Below are 17,219 nucleotides of genomic sequence, written 5' to 3' on the forward strand. Positions count from 1 at the left end.
AGCATTTAATGGACTCATTGAATTAATGGTATGGTTGAATGAGAACCAGTCTAGAAAAGGGTGAAGATAAAATAGAGCATACGTGGGTCTGACTGGTTGATAATGAATGGAAGATTTTAATAAAAGGAATCTTTCGAACGCTTATCCTAGCTGTAACCGAAACAACAGAATTTGTTTTATTGATGGAATTTCAATCCTTTTACAGACTTTAGTTTATCATCATCATCATCATCTTTATTTCCTTCCATGGAAGATTACATGATATAAGAATAAATCATCCGAATACAATCAATAAATATTTTTAAAAAAATAAAAAATTCTATATTAGAATACAAATTCTTACACAATATCAATCAACAAAGTGTTCGTCAACTCATAAGTTGCAAGTTTCAGTACCTTATTTACAGAAAATAGCTGCACACTGCATGACAAAGTATGCTGCATACAGGACGAATAGCTTGGAGTTTTCTTTGTCGATTACTCCTGATGGTAACCTTTTACCTAAAAGATATTGTAGTTGCAGCTCATCTTCTGCATTAAATAACGTAATGTGCAGGCTCAGGGGAAATTTATCAGTAAGGAAATCCCAGAAAGAATTTCGAAAGTTCGACATATAAAGACAACTAACACAACAATGAAGTATCAAGTCTGTATAAACATTCCCACATCTGATACACATATCAAGCTGTGTTTGTTGAACAGCAGCCCATAGTTTAGTACATATGTAAATACCTTAGTGTGTTGTCTGGTTTTAGCCGACTGCCACACTGAGGCAGGTCGTAAGTATTCGTGTATCGAAGAGAATCTATCAAAATCTGCTTGATTAGACATACGAACTCTCCAGAGGCTATTTTCAAGACCAACAATTTTTGACCTTACAATTTCTTTCCAATTATGTTTATCTGGAATTTCAGAATGATGTAAATAATCAATTAGATACCCGAGAAAGTCAAACTTCTTTGAGGTATAATATAAATTTGAAATTAACCCGCAGCTTGACATGCATCCGCTCAAAATGAAGTGAAATAACGCAACGTTAAACATACGTTTAGTATGTACATTGTTAGGCATCAAACACAATCTGTGTAAAAACATCAATTTTCTTCTATCAATTTCGGACTGCGCTGATGTCCATCCTAGCATTCCCAGGGCAATGTCTGATCTTGTATATATTGGAAAACCTTGTAAATGTTTGGCAAAATGCCTCAGAGTTTTATCCAATAAAGCGAGGTCACTTTTTGAAATGTTACACCATAATTCACTTCCATAAAACATTGAAGGGAAAATTACCTTTATAATTACATTTGCAGCAACCAAAGGATTTAAGCCATTCGGTTTAATGCCAATACCAAACAGACCGTGAAAAGATTTTTTCCCATTCTTGCATGCATCGAGTATTGCGTCATGCGACGTCAGCTTTGAGTTAATCCGGTGACCCAGGTGTGTTGCCGAATCGGTAACCGGCAAACATGACGGGCCAAGATACCATTTCATATTGATATAATTCTTGTATTGGGGTCCGAAAATGATAATGTATGACTTTGTGACACTAAGCTCGAATCGCCACTTATTACTGTAGTCGTATGCTATATCTAACAGCTTTTGTAGATTGGAAGGATATATAGCCAAAAGTGAAATATCATCAGCTAGGGTTGGATTTCCCACAGCTAAGGATCCAGTCTTTGCTCCAAATCCACTATTTTCTAACTGTAGCAGCAAGTCATTTATAAATGGTTGACAAAACACCCCCTTGTCTCACTCCTTGGCCAATTGAGAACCAATCTAAAAATTGCCCATTTACAAGAACTTTACTCTGTAAATTTGTATACATGTTAAAAAATATCAAAAGGGATTTACCCGTAATTCCCAACGTGAATAATTTAAAAAGCAGTCCTTCGTGCCACAAGGTATCAAATGCCTTTTTTGTATCAAGAAAAGCAGCGAAAACCCGTGAACCCATGTTTACATTATATTGTACTGATTGCAACAGCACAAAACTCGCTGTTGTGCAGCCTAAACCTTTTTGGTAACCATGTTGTTGTGAACTGGGTATACTAGAATTAGTATCTTTGAGCCAAGTTATCAAACATTCATGAATAATTTTCTCAAAGGTTTTGTAGATAACAGGCAGTAAAGTAACAGGCCTGTAACTTTCGAGGGAGTTCTTTGATTTTCTGTTACCTTTGTACAGTGGTATTACTAACCCATTTTTGCAATCTACAGGCATGTAAGATTGATCAATCATCCGAGTAAATAAAATTGTCATACACTCGATGAGGTAGTCGCTGCCATAGATCAAATGTTCATTGCAAATTTGATCATGGCCCGATGCTTTTGATTTCTTTAGACTTTTAATGATTTCTCTTACTTCGTTTAAACTGATACTGGTCTGTAAGGCCTCGATATGGCTTACTTCGTCCTGTAGACACCGATTTAATTCTCTCTCTATAAATTCATAAAAGTTTCCGTCAAAACTATGGTTAAAATTCGGCGTGTGAATGTCCTCATAGTATCTGGCAAAGCCATTTGCGATGGAATCATCATCACGGACACAAACTTCATCAGTTGGTAGTTCCTGACAAAAATTTATATTGTTCCCTGTCTTAATGTTGATCATTTTCCAAAAGTGTCTTACATCGCATTCATGTGCTTTTTCAATTTCTTCATACACCTCCCCCGTATATTTTTCCACAGCCAGTTTTTGAACGTTTCTAAAGTCTCTCTTCTTATCTTTATATTCTCTGTAAGAATTAAATTGACTACCCCTCGGTCTTCCCTCATTTATCCAAGTATACCTAGCTTGTCTTTGAAGTTTATGTGCTTCTTTGAGTTCATTTGACCAGTATGGTTTGGCATGATAACTGAATTTAGACTTTGGAAGCGCGATGTCGCTTGACTGCTGTATTGCATTAACAATGTGCCGGTAAAAGCTATCAACATTGTCCGAAATAGTATCTATATCTAAAGTTTTCAGGCGAAGGTCCAGCTCAGATTGATAGTTTTTCACGATATCAGCGTTTAATTTATTCCAGGCTATGTTGTTTCTCTTCATAGATTGTCTGAAGTCTCTCCCACAGGCCACTGTACGAAGGGAAGTAAGGATAGAGAGGTGGTCAGATATCACGTGCTCTTCGTGATCTGAAACAATGTGCACACTTCGCAATCTACCTATGCATTGATCCGACAGTACAAAATGATCAATCATCGTTCTTGCTGGGGTGAACGTATAACGGGAACCAGTGCATATTATCAAATGTCCAGCACTCACTAGATTATTATATCGCAAGAACTCATGAAATACTCTATTTTTATAATCTCTGAAAGTGTCTGGTTCAGCTACTCATTGAAATCACCAGTAAAATACACGTCCCCCAGCTGTGAGTACTGATCATAGAGATTTTGAATCAACTCAATTTGCGCTTTGTAACAATCTATGCCATATAATAGGGTCGGCATATATACACAAAAAATATATACATTTTGCGTATCGGGAAATTTGAATTCTATGCCAACAACTCTGTCACTATTAACTTCATCTATAAAGTTAGCATATCTCATGAGAGAAGTTTTGCAGAAGATTGCAACTCCTCCTTTACCACATTTTATTAACATGCTATTAGAGGAAATATCCTCTGCCTTAGCAGTGCATTTATAATCAGAACGAATAGTATCGCAAAATGGAAGTATGTGCTGTAATAGTTTATGTTCAGTTACGCAAGCTACGTCAACATTATATTTATCCAGCATTGCACTAAAGCTAAGAGCAGAGGACATAATTCCTCTAACATTCCAGGTCAGTATATTAAGATTCATATTAACTTGCAATATAGGCATATTAATACTTGTGCATCGTGAAAGCAGGACTAAAATGACAAAGATGACAAAACATATTAACTTACGACAGAACATAATGGCAAATTCATGAACAATTAACTGTCACCCTAGTCACGGAATATCGCATCCTGCACCTTCATTTGCCTCCTGATCGCGATTGCTAAACCTGTCTCGCCAAGATTGATTCCCATACCACCTTCTTACATAAACACCTTTTGGCCATGTTACATCATTTTCAACAGTGTTGCAGTCTGAATTATATACAGTCAGCTTGGCCGATAGACAGTTACGTCTACTGTGGATAAACTTTATGGATAACGGATCTATATCGCATTCTTTCAAGAATGTATCGAGGCCTTCAGCAGTAGATTTGATGTTAATGCCACCCACATAAAAGCGCCTTGTTCTACGTCTAACTACACCTTCAAATACAACATTCTCATTATTGTCATCAACATCCTCATGTCCAACAATACTCTCTGAACCTATTTCTAAACCTGATTTACCAAATGATCTAGGTCTTTCTACCTGACCCCCAATAACGGTAGTTATCTTGCTAGGAGGGGTTTTCAAGTCAATACCTTTCACATTACTGTTGCTAGTAATTGGATGCCTAACGTTCTCTATCCTGGTCGAAGTCGAAGTCCCCTGTTCAGAAAGCCGTTCGGTGTGGGTTAACAGTTTATTTTGATTCCGAATGGGTGTGCATACAACATTTGTCACATCAGGATGAACATTGGCTTTATAAATCTGTGGGATATTTCCATCGAAGGGGGCGATATGTCTTCTATCGAAAGTCTGTGAAATTATATCCGAACTTTTTGAAACCAGAGTTTGCAGAGCACTGACCCCACTCTTTTCCAAAGTTGGTTGGGCCGTTACGCCGGTTCATGACTCCACTGCCATTGTACCTGGTGTAGAGTCGTCAGCCTCAACCGACACGGGAGACAAACAGTTGGACACTGCAGTTCTGTTCCGAGATTCACTTGATAGGCAGCAGTGTGTATCGCAACCAGTTTTGTTAGAGTCAGTCAAGACGAGAGATGAACAGTTAGACACATGAATCTTGTTGTGAGCAGCAATTGATGGAGAACGTTGATCACCACATCCATTGGGACTACATGTTAGGCTACTTACAGCTGGACTATTCGTGCGAACGACATCAGCATAAGACATGGGTTTACTCAAAGATTTCATCAGCTTAACTCTAAGTTGCTCGGTGATGGTGTGGAGAGTTTCATTTTCTTTCATCAACACGCTTTGAGTAGTTTTCAGTGACTTAATCTCATTACGGAGCAGTTATGTTGTTCGAGATTGTGCCTGTACCTTATTGTTTACATCAGCACGGAATGCATTAAGATTTTAATAAAAGGAATCTTTCGAAAGCTTATCCTAGCTGTAACCGAAACAACAGAATTTGTCTTATTGATGGAATTTCAATCCTTTTACAGACTTTAGTTTGGAAAACTCATTACTGAAATTAGCACTTGTCTCTTTGGTGCGGAAAAAAAACATGTTATTCAAATACAAGTAGATCCAGAAAGTGCCACGGGTTCCTATGGTTTTCTCTACACAGAAGGTGACACCAAGGACGTGCCTATACTGTTAAACATCGGTTTTATCATAGTCAAACAGAAATTTAAAATTATTGAATTTTATTATCGTTGTGTTTGCATAAGTTTACTATGCGAAATGAATAAATACCGGACGTGATTTCAACTTTTTAACGTAGCTTTAACAATGTTTTAGTCATATCGCTACGATGTCTGCTGTGTGGCAGTTTATTGTGATGTCTATCACTATGGCATCATGCCGCAGACATGTAGAATGATGTCCCACCAAGTCACATTATCCCGACACCAGGCTGACCAGTCCTAACACTAACCTCTTAATGCTGAGCGCCAAGCCATTTTTGTAAGTCTTTGGTATGACTCGGCCGGAGATCGAACCCACGACCTCCCATCCAAGGCGGACACTCTAACCACCAGGCACCGTAGCAGTGCAAATGTCTAGAAGATGCTAACCATGTGTAGAACGTTGTATTGTAAGTATACCGTATCAACAGTATATAAAAGAATAAGATTTCTCCGAAAATAGACATTATAATGTTAAGCAGTGATTAGTCAAAATTATCATGATAAAGTTCTCGATCATACCCAAATGATTTGCCTGATTAAAGTTTGATAGGGTTTCATTAAAAGTAAATTTTTTCAAAAGTGTACCCTTGACTATATACTGATATGATTCAAAGAAGCATGCAAAATTTTGTATAATTTTAATGCAATGCATGACTACGGGCGATCGGTTGGTCTAAAATTTAATAGCGTAAAGAAAAATTTACATACCGGGAGACAAGCATGCGATAATATGGAAAACAGTTCTCCGCATGCAAATGTCGCTTAAAAAAGAAAAATGAACAAAATTGCAGTAGACATTTCGCAGTCAATGAAGATGCATGTATGAGTGCATCTATTGAAATCAATCTGTACTTATAACAGGAAGATCTGACAGGCAACTCAAAAGGTTCATGCTCCGCCGATCTCTTGAATTCCAGGTACGCATATTTGCAGTAATCTATCTGACAACGTATTGAATTTCGCGTCAGAGATATTTATCGTTAGCAACTGTATCTTCCGAATGAAATTTTTCACCTTCACAATGTGGAACCTCCATCTCAGTTGGTGAATCCAAAGATCAACATAGCATGACATCATATCAGTGTCATTTAAATCTCCTTTAAGTAGGAAATTTCGATTTTAGTCAGACTGGTTATTTTGCTGTCCATTGCAGCTTTATGTAATGAAACGAATTTCACCATGTAATTTGTTAACGCCTTCTTGTCTGCTTTAACTACAAAGTTGTGCAATTTCAACGTTCAGACATAGTTTTGAGTCAGTAAAGTGATTAGGATATTGTATTACGACCTTCAGCAATACAGCGTAGACTAGGACAACAATTAAACTGTGAAGTTCAACTAAGTGGTCATTGAATAAAGTGGTTACAAGTATGTAATAGACCTTATAAGTTTTGACCAATCACAATTTCGATGCTTAAGGTGCCATGGTCATAATTTAAGTTTAATCCGATAATTAAAGTAAATGCAGCAAGATGATGGATAGTAAACAGAACAAAACATGTATGTTGCTCTGTTAGGAAAAGTAGTATGCTCAAAGATGTAAATGTACTAACATCTTAGATTCGTGCGAATACGAATAGGTTGTAATATCTTAGAGTCATACGAATACGAATGGGTAGTAAGATCTTAATTGTCGTACACATACGAATAGGTTGTAACATCTTAGAGTCATGCGAATACGAATAGGTTGTAATATCTTAGAGTCATGCGAATACGAATGGGTAGTAAGATCTTAATTGTCGTACACATACGAATAGGTTGTAATATCTTAGATTCGTGTAGGTACTAATATTTTAGATCTCGTGCGAGTAGGACTCGATAGTAAGATCGTAGATGTCGTGCGAGTACAACAAGATAGTAACATCTGGAATATCTTGTTTACCATCTAAGATGAAAGTAAGAAGATAGGACAGTATGAGTGTAAGAACTATACTTTACATCTAAGATATGATAAACAACTAAGGCGTCCAACATGTGCAATGCAGTCTGGTATTAGACCTAGTTGTTAGGATGTGCAATGCAGTCTGGTATTAGACTTAGTTGTTAGGATGTGCAATGCAGTCTGGTATTAGACTTAGTTGCTAGGATATGCAATGCAGTCTGGTATTAGACTTAGTTGTTATGATGTGCAATGCAGTCTGGTATTAGACTTAGTTGTTGCGATGTGCCATGCAGTCTGGTATTAGACTTAGTTGTTAGGATGTGCAATGCAGTCTGGTATTAGACTTAGTTGTTGCGATGTGCAATGCAGTCTGGTATTAGACTTATTTGTTAGGATGTGCAATGCAGTCTGGTATTAGACTTAGTTATCGCTCCCGGAATAAACAGGCCATACTGCTCAATACCTTTGTGGTCATAAGATTAATCACGCGGTAGTTCAGGCACCACCTTTCACTTTTCCGGCTAACATATAGGCAGAGCTAAAATATTTCAATATATTCCATTTCTGACTTAATAACAGAATCATTAGGCTAGTCATGATTTTTTAATTTGACAGTTCAATCTGAAAGAGTTATAAGCTCTTGCAGGTCTAAAAGTGGATGTCGTTACTATGTGTAAGTCAATGCCGTTTATAATTTAAACTATGCATTATAATAGATCTACATAAAATACAGATTGAAGACAGTGATAAATTACAAAATCGATCGTCTAGAGGTTCTGTAACATTTACCTCCGGAAGGACAGTTGATTTAATAGATTAGTAGTATTGTTTTTATTATAACAAAATGACATGTACCTCTGGGAGATACCAGGATATAATCTAGTGTCGTCACGACACCATTTCCTACTTTGGCCATTATTTGTGAGAAACAGGACATTGCAATCGATTCCAGTTTATGTCCAATCATGAGCAAGTTATCCTTTGTGACTTTGCGATAATGTCTCTCTTACTGGAGAATGTAAATCCGATAGTTCTTTCGCCACAGTCGCTTAATTCTGCTCTGGTTAATTTTAAGGTCAGTAGATTCTGACAGGTGTTACGTCACAACTGGGACATCCATTTTCATATACGGTGATTCCTATGTAATTGAAAAGGTACTAAAACACAGTCAGTGTTAACTAAATAAGTATAGTTCGACTAGTGAGAAACATTGCTGAAAAGGTAATAAAAAACAGTCAGTGTTAGATAAATAAGTATAGTTCGACATGTGAGAAACATTGTTTAAACATTGTATAATTGTGGAAACAGAAACGAGCCTCGATGCTGTTCTCTTTATCACTAACTTACCTCTTTAAAGGTAAACATTTTTCTTAAGAAAAGTTACAATGAATATACCAATGGTTCAGAAAGAGAAAAACGACAAGAAGTTTGAAATGCAATATAAATATTATTTAAATAAGAATTATCTTTGTTTGAGAAGCATTCAAAACATATTTCTGAGAAAACCAACTCTTTAGAAATAGAGAGTTGTATAGTTACCAATGTATGCATGTTTACTATGTAAAGATTAATATTAGCTATGTTGGGGTTCGCTCCAAGGCTAGGAATTCCCAAAAGAAGAGTTACAGTATTTTGTCTCCCGCGAGGTTCTGCCGAGTTTGGAGATAATTAATGTAACCACTGGACTGGGAGTTCCTTGTCTCTGTGCAAAGCCCAACAATGATCATTTTTCATACCAATTTCTTCCTTTCAAATTAAAATAACTTGCAGTACTCAAGAAGTAACTAGAGCAAGGTGAGTCAAGAGCTATTCTTTTAAAAACACAGCGCTTCAATAATAATACGTTAATGAAAGCATAGGTGTGACTTGTCGATCTGAAAGCTCACAAGTTGTACGCGTAAGAATATAACAACACATAACTTTTGATAGTACTGCCATACAATGACATTTAAAAATAGATGCCATCTAAACATAGCAACAAATAATTTTTTTGTTAATAAGGATAACTTATAACTTTTAAAATGATGTATTTCCAAAACGTTCTATAACCCCCCCCCCCCCCCAACACGTGGACGCCATGATTGAGACAACCAGACCAAGTTACGAAAACTAAGATGACACAATCAGTCCAATTTCATTGTTGCTTGGATGAAAGTAGGTTTTACTTACGTGAATAAAGTATCGACTCGTGCTTTAAATTATTCAGTGGTACCTCCCATTTGTGCACATATTCTTCTTCTTTTTCTTTTTCCTCTTTTTCTTCTTTTTCTTCTTCTTCTTCTTCTTCTTCTTCTTCTTCTTCTTCTTCTTATTATTATTATTATTATTATTAAATTAGTATGTAGCCTAAATAAACATATAATTAAATTGTTCACCAAGCACTACATGACTCATGAGTAACTATGAATTGGAGTAAACGCATACATGTTCATTAGCTGAGCTAGAGGAAATTCTGCTCCGCATATTGGATTGGTAATGATGTCGCAACACGATACACATGATGCTTAGGGACAGATATAACTGATATCACTTAAAAATCGCTCATTTTCACGTCAATATGTGATGACATTCACGCAGTCATCACATTTTAGTGTCTTTTTAGTATCAATTGCTTGTTATTTAGTCACCACTTTTTAGTGTCCTTATATGATCACTTATTTTTTCTTTAGTCATCACAGTTTAGCGTCTTGTTAGTATCAATTGCGTTTTATTTAGTCATCACAATTTAGTGTCTCTTCAGTATCAATTGCTTTTTATGTAGGCACCACATTTAGGTGTCCTTTTAATATCAATTTCTTTTGATTTAATAACCACAGTTTAGTGTTCTTTTAGCATCAGTTTTATGTAATCACCACAGTTTAGTTCAGAATCAATTGCTTTTTATGTAGTCACCACAGTTTAGTGTCCTTTTAGTATCAATTGCTTTTGATTTACTCTCAACAGTTTAGTGTCATTTTAGTATCATTTGCTATTTATGTAGTCCCTACAGTTTAGTGTCACAGTTTAGTGTCATTTTAGTATCAGTTGCTTATTGTTTATTCATCATAGCTTAGTGGCTTTTTATTATCAATTGCAGGCCAATGAGGATATGTGAGAAAGCCTGCCGGTAGCTTCTCGTGGGTCGATGGTTCTTTCCGTGGTTTTCCCGGGTTCTTCCTCCACCATTAATACTGGCCGCCATGTATAGCCTATCTTGTGCTGAAAAATGGCGTTAAACCCTATAATAACAACAATTATCAATTGCATTTTATTTAGTCATCACAGTTTAGTGTCTTTTTAGTATTAATTCATTTTTATTAAGCCTTAGTGGTGGTTGCTATTGAATAAATGTAAACTGTTTCCATATCAAAATGTACCCCAATGACACAAAATTTAAAGAAAATTGATAGTCATAAACAGCTTGCAATTTTTTTTCACTTGCAAGTGTTGATGCATTTATAAAATTTCATAATTACCAAGAGCTCTAAGCTTGTGTCGTGAGTGGCAATACAACATGCTGAACCGTCACGTAAGCATCAGTACTCCTCTCCTTGGAAAATATGACTATATCATTACAACCTTAACAAAACCATATATGATAAATGACTGCAGAAAGTAGTGTAAATTTAGTGTGATGAAGAGAATGGGTACACTTTTTTTACAGGTTTCATTTTAGTACAAAACGTACTATATTACGGTAGTGTTATTATTCTATCAAATGGAGGTAATCAATCGTAAACACAGAGTATCATTGTAAGTCAGTGCAAAATAATATATTTTATAAAATATCTAAAGTGAAAATATTTATTGTTTGTATATAAAAATACCGATGTTCTGTAGTCATTTTTTTGGTACAAACACAATTGAAAAACAATCGAACATTATCGCCTTCGGTTGGAGTATTGGAGTTTGAATTGATAGGGTATTTGGTTCTTATAAGGAGGAAAGTTATCAGGCAACTTAAATGTTGGAAGCAGAAATCAAATCTGCAAAACCTATCGCTGCATATTATTAACTGGATATATATATATATATATATATATATATATATATATATATATATATATATATATATATATATATATATATATATATATATATATATATATATATATATATATATATAAAGTCGCTCCATACACCATGAGAGATATTCATTTGAAGCTCATATTTGTACAAGATTTGTCACACATTAATTGACAGCTGATCAAGAAGGGACTCAGGTGGAAATCGCCAAACAGCTATACGCTGAATGTGAAATGAGTGACCAGAGACATTTGAGTGAGTCTGTCACAAGTGATGGATTTACTTTTCTTTCCCCTTCTCATGATGACATAATACAGTCTCGATAGGAGAAAACAAGCCATTCGCCAGAAGGAGTCGGATATATCGCCTGGCTTTTACATGCAAAAGGACTGGTTGTCCCGGTACCTGTGTCTGATTCTGCTGGTGTTACTAGGCATTTTTGATATCTCCCAAGTGTTGACAAAAACTGGAACACTACGGAACCAGCTCTTCCCGTATCGATACCCGAAGTATCCTTATATTCCATCATGGCGCGCCGGCACTCAAATCTGCCATCTTGACAGACTATGGATATTCTGAGGTGCGAGTGAATCAAAAGCCGTTATGCAGTTGGATGTACAGTTTTTAAGTGTATTAACAACATGCCAAATACGTTATTACAAAATTGCATTTATTAACTGGATACTCAGTTCGCGCTATTGGGTATAAGTGTATGGAGAGTACATTTCGAGGAATACTGACATTCGATCATTTTATATTGGGCCTTATGTGTATAAGTATACTTTAAACACAATGAATTCACGTTGATCTTTTCTGATGTTAACCGCAGTGGCTCATTGGGTTGTGTGTTCGAACTGTTGCAGGTTCGAATCCTGCCATTGAAGCAGCCCAAGACGAGTAGCATGATATGATAGGTACTTCATTCCAATTGCCTCTGCACTAAATAACCTGCTGATTTTGCTGTGTCGTCATAACCAAAAATCAAACAATTTCCCGAAGAGATAAAGCCTACAGCGGTTAATAGCAATATATACTCATTAATCATTAATTTATTATCAAATTATGCGTTCCAATAATTTATCTCACTTCGGTGAAATTAAATACCAAACAAACCAAAGAATGAGGCGATACAATAACAGAGATGCATTTGCTATGAACATAACGGAATCTTAATCTGGACAATATAGAAAGAATATGTTCCAAAATTGTTGCGACTCTATGGTCTTAAATTAAGTAACAGAAGAGAACAAAAACCAACAAGCTTTGTAAAATTAAAGAAGTAATATATTTACTTAGAATACAAAGGGGTAACTTAAGAAGAACTTTCAGTATTGTGAATTAAATCCCTACTAGTCCTAAAAGTTATATCACCAGTAAAAATGTATCAATTTCCAGTTGAATTCCAGTGGTATTCCTAATATTGAATATCTTGATGTGCCTGTAGTTTCGAAGGTGCTAATGTGTCGATGGCCTGGAATGGGGTGATGTATTAGTAGTCGTTTAGCATTATAAAAATAATATAATCTCAAGCGTTCTCGTCTTAATTCATTATAATTCGTAAATTCATATTTTAGCCCAAGACTGTTATTGAGTACTTTTAATAAATGAATCGATCCAAAGTAAAAACTGAACACACCACTAAAACTGATTTTGCTTCACATGTTAATGCAAGAATGAGAATTGTTTAAGTAAACAAGATTATATAAAAGTTTAAACACAAATAACAAATAACGCCCGAAGGTCGTTATATAAGCTGTGTGAGTCGGCAACTGACAGTTTATACCACGATAACTTCAGAAAAGACAACGTTAAGCTCTTATAATTACAATTATTTATTATCTTATTTAATTTGTTTTATGTTGTTGCTTTTATTTTTAAGATATTTCCTATTAGTTTTAGAGCCTGTTTAAGCGTATGAATTTTTGTTGAGGCGTTTACTACGTAGCTATTTATAGAACAAGGAATTCTCCATCTGTAACGTAATAGATACGTCAATATCAAACAAAAAAGTCTACCAATGGTGGGCGATCTAAAGTTTTGAGCATTCCACAGCACGGTCTTAATCTTTTAGCAAAACTTGCATATATTTTCTGAATAGAAGTTCAGTCTTGAAATCAAATGATTTGTTCTTTTGTTTGACATGCGAATGATTCTTGGAGTTGATGCCATCATGAGTTCATTGTGACTTGTGAATCGTTATTGTCCAGCCACGCGAATAACCAATTTTCGCGTATTTGAATCGATTTCCGTGTTGATTAACAGTTTAGGTTACCTACATTACTTACAAACGAAATTACGACTATCTGTAAATGGCTATAGAGATGGGGGTTCAATAGACAAACAGTGCATGGCAGCGACACTGAAAGTTACGATAGGGGTCTAGCGGATCTCCCACAAACCCACATGGTAACTATAAAGGTTGACGTCTTATATTGTAGGACTGTGCATTCATTTGTAATAATGTTAGTTTTTGAACCCCCCCCTCCTCCCAATCCTTATATCTATTCACCTATAGTTTTAATTTCATTTGTAACGAGCTGCAGGGAAAATTGTCTAACCCCAATGTTCTTGGCAGAGTTTGAGTTTCCCAGATTTTCCTTTTCCAGTCTTGTCAAATAAAAAATTATTTATATTCAGAAAAACAGCAAATACCTGTTATTTGATTCTGTCAAATCAATGTATTTAGTTTTCTAAATAAAATAGAAACCCACAAATTTTATTTCGTTTTAAAGGCATGCAGTGTGTATGCCGTCCAGCTCCGTGTTTACGTTAGTTACTTTGCACGTGCCTCTATTTATAGAAGTTAGTATAAAGTAGTTCTCCGTACAGTTTATACAGAAATAAACGCAGTCGGGCCTGATCACATGATTATGTTCTGACCAATGGAAATCTTTCCTTCATTTATCAACTGATGCAACTGCAATTATTACACAATAATATAACATGATGTATGTCAGTTTCTTTCATGGACAATCAAAAATGTCAACAAGTTTAGAAATCTCCAAGTGACAAGCTTAAAATCCTTCATTCAGAAAGAAGTAAATTTGTTTACTTCCGTTGATAATGATCTGAAAATGTAACATATACTCATAGAAAAATATGAGCTTTATTATGTTGCTTTTTACGAAATAAGTGTCACTGGCCAGGTTCACTATTAATTTAATTTTGGACAAAAATATACATACCATATAATCAAAAAAAGCCAACAAACACATGAAACACATATATCTGTCACATCAGTCATGTAACATTAGAAGCAACATAAAATATATTTGTTCAATCACCACATACTTGTAAAAGAGGTAGACGAAAGAAGTGGAGTCAAAATCGTGATTAGAACGTGCCCTGGAAATATAGAACGAAAATAAATTGTACTTATCGAAAAGGTTAGCATACAGGATATCAACTGAGATATTTTCAGACTTGACTATTTATCAGGTCTTGGATACAAAGCTCAGCACGAAGTGAATGCTGGTAAATCAGGGCAAGAAAAGGTACGGAAATAACTGTGGTAGTAATTTTACTAATGGTGAAGGGAAATATTTGGAAGAATAAGGCATGTAGGTTATTAAATATCTACTGAAAAAAAGAACTCTCTAGATGCAAACATTTGAATTCTTAATCTGTTAATTAATGAAATTGTGCGATAATATCATCATCTATGTACAGAATATGAAAAAGTAGTATGACGACTATATGTTCTAAAATAAGTAATAGAAAAAAGTGACAGTCAACAAGGTTTGTAAAATTTAACAAATAATTTATTTCTCCAAATTCAAAGTAAAAACGTAAAAAAAGAACTTAAGATATTTTTAATGAAATCCCAAAATATTCCAAGGATTACATAAAAAAGTTCTAATGATTCAAGTTCTGAATAAACTTCAGTGGAAATCCAAATCAATTCCAACCCTGGAAGTGTTGATGTGCCTGTGGTGTCCTGCGTTTGGTTGCAAATAGCAGATACTTTAGTAAAGGATTACATCAGCTAAGACCATAACAAGTGCAAGTACTAAATACTACACATCTGGGAAACTACAAAATACATTAAAACGTGACCATTATTCTACATTGAAAGACAGACCGCTCCGGTTTCCTAGTGGTTACAGCGCCCGCCTTGGATGCGGGAGCTCTCGGGTTCGAATCCCGGCCGAGTCATACTAAAGACTTATAAAATGGTACTAACAGCTGCCTCGCTAGTCGCTCAGCATTAAGAGGTTAGTGTTATGACTGGTCTGCCTGGTGTCAGGATAATGCGACTGGGTGGGACATCATGCTACGACATGATGCCTCAGTCATAGACATCACTATAACCTGCCACACTGCAGATATCGTAGCGATATGACTGAAAAATCGTTAATGCTACGTTAAAAATCCATATCACCCACCCACTCACCCACATTGAAAGAAACGTATAGCAGTACAATGATAAACGAAAAGAAAATAAAACAAAACAAGAAAGACTCTGAACACAAACACAAAATGGAAAACAAAGACACTTTTAATTAAACATTTTCAAAGAAAAATGAATTTCCTCGGAGAAATAGCGTAAACTCCAATTAGTGATGTATCCTAAGATTTGAAGTAAGACCTTATATGCAAATGTTGGAATAAATTTTATCCAGGTAAGATATGCGATTTCTGAAAGTTGAAGCTCACAGAAATACCATTATTTGTTTTTCCACAACGGTGTCAATGGAGTTTTCTCGTCCCCTACAATATTCTATTGCTTAAACACAGTAGACTAAGAAACAACAATTTCAATACAATTTGAGTTTGAGATCCTTAATAACTACATTATCGACTAACATGTAGTCTCAATGGTCTCAGTAATCATACAATATACCGCCATAATAAATGTTGTCAATGATGAAAATACGGTTGAAAAAGAACATTTAATAAATTACAATACCGTTTTATCAGATACATGTTGCGATATCCAGTTATGTGTTTAATGGCCTTTCTTAAACCAAATGATCTTGCAAGGCTTTATAATATTTTTATGTTCATTAATTTTCTTAAACATTTATTCATAACACTGAACGTGATAGATAGGTGCATTTTCTACGATCAAATTAAATATAGTCATTATTTCTTGTACTTTTACCCCCGATGTATGTAGTTTTTGCGTTCTCATTCAGCCTCCAACATTCCAGAAAGAAGAGTGTTGACTTTGCAACGTATGAAGGTTTGTACAGCAATGATGTGTTGATAAACACGTGACTGGTTGTATAACACTGTTGAGTTAATAATTAATGATTAATAATTGCACTGGACTGGAAAAAGCTTTTGAAAAAAAATCGCATTCACGATGAAAAACAACATTCGACTGGTAACGTATGCAAGTCTGTACCCCAATTTTGCATTTGTAATGAGGAACAGCAATGGATTAGCAACGTCGACAAATTTGTACAGCAACGCAACGTTACATTCGTAATGAATAACAATATTGGCTTGGCAACGTATGCGTGATAGCACATAATTGCTGTATTTATTATTAAGAATAATATTGGACTGGCAACGTACTAATGTTTGTAAAGTAATGTTCATTCATAATGAATAGCAACATCGGAATGGCAAGGTATGCAATCTTTGTCGGATTCATGATTAAGAACAACATTGGAATGGCAACATATGAAAGTATGTATTGTAGTGATATAGAGTGATAAAAGATGTATTCATTTAAATTAAAATATGATGAAAACATTTATAATTGTTTTCCTAAATTGATTGTTACATGCAGCAATAATGCATAATCCACTTGATCATTAGAATCTTTTGTAATCTTTGAAACTATTTGCATGTAAAACACAGCAAATATGCTCATTTAAATTCATGGTTTCTTGTTTGAAAATAAATTGTTTA

The sequence above is a fragment of the Sinohyriopsis cumingii genome, chromosome 17 (assembly GCF_028554795.1).
Source record: "Sinohyriopsis cumingii isolate HCF-2022 chromosome 17, ASM2855479v2, whole genome shotgun sequence".
Taxonomy (NCBI): domain Eukaryota; kingdom Metazoa; phylum Mollusca; class Bivalvia; order Unionida; family Unionidae; genus Sinohyriopsis; species Sinohyriopsis cumingii.